An 8,814-nucleotide genomic window follows, 5' to 3' on the forward strand; every position below is an offset into this window, starting at 1 on the left:
GCCCTTATGCAGAGGGATGGGAAATGGTTTAAGCCATGGAGCACTTAGCCCCACAGTGTCTATCAGAGAAATTTCCTACAATAGTGATATTGCATTTATGAACTGGTTCCTGTTTGCATTCTCCCTGAAAGATACAAATTTTTACTTGATCTTACCTACTTGAAAAAATCTGCAGAACAATTTTTTTTTGTTGAGCAGGAAAGTGACTGAGATTCAAGAATTCATGGGATTATTTTCTAGAAAAAAATTATTATTGGGATTTATTTCCTTTCTTATTTTCTTTTCTTGTTTTTCTTTTGCCATGGGTTATTAAATGTGACTGCATTCCCTATTCTTAATTGTCCCCTTGGAAATATTTATTCAAACTATATTTTCAGTCACCTAGTATAAGTCCAGAGTAGTTCCAGTGAATTCAGAGGAAGAAGACCAGATTTTTATTAGTACATCTAAGAAGAAAATTAGACTTAGGCTTCTTGTATACTGTTCCACTGTCTATAGAAAAAATTATTATTAAAATACAAGTTGACGTTCTCCGAGATTTTTTTTTCATAAATTAATATCCCAACAAGCCTAGTCAGTTAAAAAACCAACCAATCAACCAAACTCCCCCAAAAATATAAAAAAATAAAAAACCACAAAACAACAACAAAAACCAAACCAAAACAACCCCCCCCGAGAACCTACCCCAGCTTATTTTCCTGCCTCTGTTAATCTCTTTTCTCTGAATGTTTCTCTTTTTTTTTTATTTTCAGTCCTAAATAACAGCAACTTGCCAACAGCATGGACTTGATTTAAAACTACCAATGACAGTCTAAGTCCCCCTAAAAAAGGGTTAACCATAGGCTGCACACTAATGTATCTGCTTAAAAAAATAAGTCTTTAAATCATTTTATGTGTAAGAGAATTTCTTTTCACCCTTCCCCCTTTAATAAAAAAAAAAAGAAAAAGTGAGACCATCTTAGCTGTAAGAGCAAGTTTATTCAGGTGGTATGAATCAGACAGGGCTCACTGATGCAAACTATAGCCTCAGAAAGCACAGCAGGCTCTGAGCCTCACAGGGCTGCCCCACGAAAAGAAGCATAACAAAAACCAGAGAAGAACAGACCTGCAGTAATCTCCTTGCCCTGGCTAGAAAACAGGGGTGAAGGAAAGCTGCCCTCTCATTATGGTTTTGGTCTCAAGGTTAGAATTAGACCCTTAGGGTAAGCAGCTGTCAATTAGAGATAACTCCAACCAATGCTGTCTGAAATCTTGGACTTATCTCCTAGCAACTTCCCTTCTTTCAGGACAGCAACCCTCAGCTCTGCCTTCAGCTCAAGAGTCATCCTGAAGACAGTGAAATAACCTTTTCAATTTGGGCAGATGCATAAAAAATCCAGCTTCCGGAGCCTGCATGAAGCCCCCGTGACATTTGACTGAAGCAGGATTTTAAACTAGGTTGATTATATATTTGCTTTGTTTTCTGTGTTGCAGATGTTGAGGTGATTTTGCTGAAAGAATGTTCTCAGATAATGCTTACAAATTCAGTGGGTTTTAGGCACATGGTGGTTTGCTGAGAGAGACACAGGGTTATCGTGTTCGTGCATCTGCTGGTGCATCTCTCCTTCCCACTGCCTTTTACACCAGGAGAAATTTGCCAAGAGTGGTGAATGAGGAGTGGCCATGGTTACAGCAGCAGCTCTGGAGTCCTCTCTGGCATGGCAGGGTGTGCAGAGCAACAACAAGCATAAATCCTATTAAGAAGACCAAGAGGTTATGCATAATTTTTGCAGGGATCATGACTGAATTTGAGGGGGAAATTTAAAAGATTCCACAAGGCACCTCTACCTCTATTTTCAAGATTTGCCATTCATTAGATTTTATTTTAGATCCATAGCATTCCTTTTTCTAACCAGGCAAAGGGTCTAAAAGGAGACAGGGAGAAGGGGATCAGGGAGAGGAGGAGCAGGGAAACAGAAAAGGAGTGCTCACAGAAAAATAAGGGGGGGACACACACACAACAAGGACGAAGCTCATCTTTGATTCAGTTGAGGTCTGTATTCACAAAGAGATCACTCAGAAATTTTGTACAAATGGCAGGAGCAGAATGTGAGCGCAATGAGGGGCCTAATGCAGGCACTTGTCCTGTAATCAAAGATTCAGCTCAACATGAGTCCTTTGTGAGACAACAGCATCATTCTCCACCCGGGCTAACCCCTGAATGCAGAGCAGCTCTCTCAAGCAAGGCAGGCAGGATGAGCTTCGCATTTCTTTGTCCTCTTTGGAAAATATGATCTTTTTTTTTCCTATTCCTCATTTACCTCTCTTCTAAAGAAAACATTTTTTGATATGCCTGTAGTGAGCCAGAGGATGTTTGCGTGAGTGGAAGCGCTCTCAGGGTGAGGAGAGAAGCAGATGGGCTGACATGGTGGAGCGAGGGCAGCTCCAGCCTGCGTTTGGGGAGAGTGTGCAGAAAAATGGCTGACATCTCCCTGCTGGCGAATGCATGATGGGCGTCCTCCTCTGCGTAAGCACAATTCCCCCTTCCTCAGACTTTAGCAGCCCTACATAGATGAAACGTACAGGGATTCATTTTTTTCCTTTTTAAAGGCATTGGGCAGTAGAATTTCTCAATCTTTTAAAACATTTTTATTAAAAAAAATGTTTTACGATTTTGTTAAAATGAAACAGAATTTCAGTTTGGGTAAATAGACTTTTTCAGTTGGGTTGCATTATAAATCCCTTTTTGAGTTGCAAACAGTGTTTCTTTAGATATATTTTTAACGTCACTGTAGAAAATTTTGTTTAGAAAATATAAAGTAATATTTATCTGATTCCTGATATTTTTGCTCAGTCTGAATATTACCTGATGTGGTGGGTGTAATCTATTTTTTTCAGAATTTGACTCTTGAAAACGGGAAATAAGATGTAGAAAGTAAGTAAGATTTACAATCCTTAAAGCTTTACACAGAAACAATACAAAGAAACACAATTAAAGAATTGCCACTCAGAAAGTGAATACAAAACTAAGCATCCCAGTTGAATATTTTGTCATTCTGGGGTTACAGCCATATGCAGCAGCGTAAACCAACGCGCCATTGTGGCAGGGACACAGGTCCAAAATTCTTAGGAATCCCATTAATTCTTTGCTTTCTTGAATTGTTAAGTGCTTATCTCTATAGAGAACTGACTGCTACCTCTAGCATTGTTAAAGGTGTTTGTTCAAAAGGCTACTCAGCAATGGGTCAAGCCTACATTCCTCATTGATATCAGAGGGAGTCTTGGAAGCAAAAAGCAGAGTGTTTAAATTTCAGACAGACTTATTTTAGACACAAATATCGTATGAAATAATCAGAAATGCCAATATTACTATTTTAGCATACAATGTAAAGTTTAAAATATTTCTGAACACCTAGTGATGAAGTAAAAACGGAAAACATAGTTTCAAATAATAGACTTCTTGGTATAAAATTAAATGTAAAAGATAGAAAATATTACTGGTAAGGTAATACTATTGTTAATTTAACTGAAAATATGTTTGCAATATCTGTTTGATACATAGCATCATCTTTTTTCTTGATTCTCCAAGGCATTGTTGCGATTCACCTGAGCTCTGTATGTGTGTGAGTGTGTGTGTGTGTGTGTGTGTGTATTTGTCTGGGTATGTATCCCTCAGGTACCTTGCAGTTGAAGATTTTGGAAACCTAAATTGTGTGTTTTTCTGTCTGGTTGTGTATGCAGTTGAATTCACCTACATTTTCATATCCCATATATCCAAAACACAGTGAAAGTCTAGTTGCACAGTTATAACGTAAGGTTTTATCGGGTTATTGTTTAATATATTTATTTTATACTTGTGAAAAATGGGCAAATATAAATCCCCAACAGATTCTTTTGTCTTTTTTTTTCATATGGCATATGTGTGTTTTCAATTTTCTATTATAAATTTGTGACATTATATAGGATTGCAAAAAGTTTTGCATTTTCAAACTAGGCCTGGCTTTAATTCTGGGCATGATGTAATCACTACCATACCCCTTCTTGGGGAATCAAACCAGCAAGAGCCCTGCAGCTCTGTGGCCCTGCCAGGCTGCCCTGGGATCCGCTCTCAGAGCTCCCAGTGTGATTCAGCACTCTGCTCCTATTCAGGGACAGAATAAGAATGTGCTTAAGTGCTTTGTGCTTTGAAAACATGCTTAAATGCTTTGTTGAATTGAGAACTAATTAAATGACTGAAAGTTCAAACTTAATATCTCAGTGTAAGGAATGTGTGAATTTTCCCACAGGAAAGAATAGCATGCTCTGAAAATATGGCTAAAATAATTTTGGTTTCTTCCTTGGGTTTGGTTTGTTCTGTTGTATTTGTTGGTGGGTTTTTTTTCCCCCTTTCATTATGAAATAAAGTATAGGGTTTTTCCTTCAAAATAATTTAAAATATTCTTTAAAACGTGAGCAAGAAAAATTGTAAGCAAAATAAAAATTTGTATTTTTGCTGAATTAACTTTGTAGTTGAAGCTAGGTTTTATTTCTGAAATCTAGAAAATGCTACTTTGTTGGTTTTTTTTAAAAAATTTCTCTTTTCACAAATGTTAATTTTTAGTTGGTTTTGTGTTTTTATTTTTTTTTCCCTAAGTGCCTCACAGAAGGTTGGCGGAGTTCCAGAATAACAGCTGGAAGTGAGAAGGAATGAAAAAGTATATCACAGAAATTCAAATGAGAAATACGATATACATTTTTAATGGGTATGGTTATCATTCATTTGAACAAATTATAAATGAGGGATTGTTTTTTAGATTGCCAGATGTCTTCAGCTCAGCACTGGATGCCTTTCCAATAGACAAATACAAGCGATTAACTTCACAGAATGTCTGTGAGTTGAAATTCAGACAAAGATAAAATGATACATTCTGGCCTTCAGAACTCAAAGCATTGGAGATGGGGACCCTGGACATAAGCTTGTTTGTAGTACATGTGAAAAAGGTACTTCATTTCATGTCCTGAAGAATGACAATTATTTTTTTTTAACGTGTTTTTTTTCTCTCTCTGTTGGCTATGTTCAAGAAACCATATACATAACATCAGAAAGGGTGACTTAAGATCAGATCTATTGACATAATTAACTTATTTGCAAACAGTTTAATGTATTTTTGTCTGAGCCTGCCTTCTTGCACACACCAAAACTATCCTTATTCAACTCCTTGTGAATTAGGGTGTACAGCAAATAAAGGAACAATCATCTAGTCCAAACATATTTGCATTCTTAATATGGTGCACACATTCAGGCAAGCGGCAATTTGCATGAGGACCATGAGCCAAATTCAGTTCTGACAGTAGTAGGCATAACTTTATTCAAACCAGACAAGCAGCAGGCATTTACAAGGGGCAAGAATAGGTGCTCTGTGTTTGCTGCATGTCCATGCTCCAGCATAATGCATTGCTGTTGCTTAAAACTTCACATTTTTCTTAGACCAGAGGTTATCAAAACCAAGTGCAAGTTTCATCTACAAGTTTGGATATGTATGCAGTAGCTGGGAAGATATACATCTTGCTTTTACACCTAGATTTCAGTGTGAATAATAATCATACTTTAAAAAATTATTCTTTTTGCAGGCTTTTATAACTGGAATTAGATGAGAAGAATTATACCAGGATGCCTCTGGTCACCCTCAAAGCATCCTTGTAAATTCAGTCACAAGCATAAGCAGCTTCATTCTGTCCAAAGAATTAGCATTTTTTTAAGTGCTCATTTTCCAAGTATTCTTACTAATACTTTAATGGCTGTTGTATACCCCAGTGCTGTGGAGCTGACTGATGTGTCTTGCTGTGTTTCAGCGAATGTTGTGAGGAATCTACAGCAATTAGCTACTCATGCCTCTGCTTTCCTGTTTTGTGCCTTCCCTTTCATGTATCAGATGTTTGTAAGTTTTCCATTAGACATTTCCTGCTTCTAATAGATGTTTGTGAGGCTTTTGCTTTGAGCTATCAGGGCTCCAATTTGTGCTGAGATGTTTGGTTTTGTTTTAGGGCTGAGAGGTCTTTGTACTCCTTTCTTCCTAGAAAACATTATAATCTGGAAAAAATAAATAAATTGTACTTTGCAAAAAGTGAATATGACTCCTTCATCTAAATGGCATGGTTTGCACATGTGTCTTTTGTCAGCAGATCACTCCTAAAATAAAAGCACTTAAACTGCAGTTTCTGCCAACTTATCAGACACCAAATGGTGACAACATATATGTATTGTAGTTCCTAGAGGCAGCTTTGTACTCCAGTGTTTTCATCTTCTTTGCCCTGCTTTTTTTTCTCTTTTTAATTTGAAACGGTGACTGATTTCTTTTTCTCTTTCCACCAGCTTGATGTGCTGTACGCTACAAGTAAGTAGCTTTAGCTGCTTTTGAAAGAAGAAAATACTTCTTAAAAAGCGTTTTGAATGAGTGTTGCCCAATGCGAAGTGGCTGTCAAAATTAACAGGAAAGGCATAATTGATTCCCTAGCAGTCATACATGAAAACTAGCTTAAATTTTACAAAACCACTTCTGACGTGTTTAAATGCTTAAATAAATGTGGTGCTGATCTTTTAATCCCCTCTTCCATGTTTTAACAGTGGAGCAGTGTACCCAGGCACCAAGGCAGCCCCAGCCTCTCGGAGGGTGTTTTTGCAGCCAGACACTATCTGCCATCCCTCCATTCACATGGTACCAAGGTTTCTGGATATGTATTTTTCTTATCGAGTCACCAAACCAATGCAGCATCAAAGGAAGCTGTCAATTCACAGCACGTCACCCACGCTTTGAACTTAGGAACTAGTCAAACCTTTTGGAGTTTTATTTATTAAGGTCAAAACTGGGTTTGAATTGTCAATGAGGGCAGGAGAGTGGTGAGGGGAGCAAAGGATGGCTGCTGACTCAAGAAACCTGCTGGGACTTTGTGGCCCACTGCTAGGCAACAGCCCATCCCCACCACAGCAAACATACGACCACAAAATGAATGACCTCATCTACAAATCAGCTATTTGATATGCAGATCGGACTGCTGGCCTCAGCCATAACACAGCACTGCACGGACAGCAGGTGCAGTAGGAACAAGTACATGGTCTCTTCATGTTTTAAAAGGCAGGGCTAGCTTGTGCTCACCCACTCCCTCTGGCCCTTTGCAATTCCTGAAGCCCTATTGCCTTCATTTTTTTTTAGAGCCTCCATTTAAAGAAAACATGGCGATTCCTTTCTGCTCCCCTCCGTGCCCAGCCTCAGGCCTAGAGAGGAAGGGGCAGGGCTAAGAAACTGCGCCAGCAGCCTTTATGATTCCTCAAGCATTTGAACACACAACCTGAAAAATCAAAGGGCATTTTAGGAAGGAATTGTGATTTCTGAGGTTTTTGCCTTCTCAGATGTCATATCCTTGCAAATTACTATCGAAGTGTGGGGTCTTGTTTCTTTTTCAAAATGGAGACGCTCTTTGTGCAGATAGTGCGTGTGGAAGACGACATTTCTCCCTGTGCGTGCATACTCTCCTTTAATTGCACAGAGAGTACTGTTTGCATCCTACAGTAAGTGAACTACAAGCAGTTTTGAGGACAGACTCACAAAAAAATAAACACACCATTTTGAAACAGAATTAAAGTATTTTTCAGGTATGTGTTAAAAAGAATAAAGAGCTGCTGCTACTCTGGACTATGAAACAGCACTGAGCCTCTTAGTGGGCCTCAAAGAGCAATAAAACACAGTGTAATATAATTTGTATTGTCTGTGGTTGCAGGTTATGTCCTGGAAGCTGTAAACTATTACAGCTTTATAGCTATGCTGCTGGTATTAACTAAATGAAAGGGTGATTTGTTCTAAAACTGTAGTTTGTATGATAGCGAATCTTAAATTCATCAGGACCAATTGATGAAAGAGGAAATAAAAATACTGCGGAGCCAATAGAGACAAAGCCCTAATGCAAACAAAACAAAAGTTTGGTGTGGTGCCTGACCCCTTCAAGCTTCTGCCTCATACTTCTGGGGGGCAGAATTGATCATCCCTGAGACTACAAGGTATATTCAGCTAACGGGGCTGAAGGAAGCCTTGGGTTGCTTATTACAGGAAGCTATGAAAAAATAGATATTTACATTATTGTGTCTAGATCATTCTGGCACTCTAAAGAAAGATTCTGAATTTGCTGGACCATAAGAGCTCCTTCTTTTTACTCCCTTAAAAGAGTTTTTGTTGAAAAATGCACCTTCGAGTGGTAAAGACAGTGATTTAAGGAGCCAATCTTACAACACCGTGTCTTTTGCCTGAAGGTTGTGAAAATGTTTAGGTTTTTGTCTGAAACCCCGGAATTTCCTGTTAAAGAGAAATTGTTTTTTTCTGCTTGTACCCAGTTGCAATGCTTTAGCTTGATTCAGGCTTGAATTTAAACGCAGATGAAATGAGTGTCATTATACTTGCTCAAGCCCACGAATTATTTGTTAGATAATTCTGCAGCTGGTTCCTTGTAACCCTCAGCTTCTACATAAGCCATTAGTTGCTGGTAAAGAGGATAGGGTCTGACTGGTCACAGACTCTTTGTCACTATGAACTTCTGTCAGGCTTATGCGGACAAACACTTTTAATTTTAGTTCAGAATACATATCAAGTTAGAGCACTCAAATATTTGCTTAAAACTGACTAATCTGCAAGTTGTTTTTTACTAAAAACTCACAGGAATGGTCACAGTGAATGAATGCTAATAGGAAGGATGCAAAAGGAAATGAGACTGGACACTGAAAAGGAATGATGATGACACAATTGCCCCATTTTCTTTCAAACAGGTTTTGCTGCTAGAATACGTTTGGATGTCTGACTTTCAAACCAA

General features: G+C 38.3%; 1 long non-coding RNA gene across 3 annotated transcripts; it reads left to right on the plus strand.

The window, feature by feature from the left end:
* Positions 1 to 2,249: 2,249 nt before the first annotated feature.
* Positions 2,250 to 6,088, plus strand: LOC114003278. Of its 3 annotated transcripts, none has more exons than XR_005563744.1 (4): positions 2,250 to 2,506; positions 2,878 to 2,914; positions 4,613 to 4,721; positions 5,590 to 6,088. It is a non-coding gene; the product is annotated as an uncharacterized LOC114003278 (long non-coding RNA). The 3 variants fall into 3 exon arrangements; XR_003546170.2 differs by lacking the exon at positions 4,613 to 4,721 and adding an exon at positions 4,773 to 4,959; XR_005563745.1 differs by lacking the exon at positions 4,613 to 4,721 and having other exon boundaries at positions 4,773 to 6,088.
* The last annotated feature ends 2,726 nt before the right edge of the window (positions 6,089 to 8,814 follow it).

Source organism: Pipra filicauda, unplaced genomic scaffold (genome assembly GCF_003945595.2).
Source record: "Pipra filicauda isolate LSUMZ 115617 unplaced genomic scaffold, ASM394559v2 scaffold248_size1969534_pilon, whole genome shotgun sequence".
Classification (NCBI taxonomy): Eukaryota; Metazoa; Chordata; class Aves; order Passeriformes; family Pipridae; genus Pipra; species Pipra filicauda.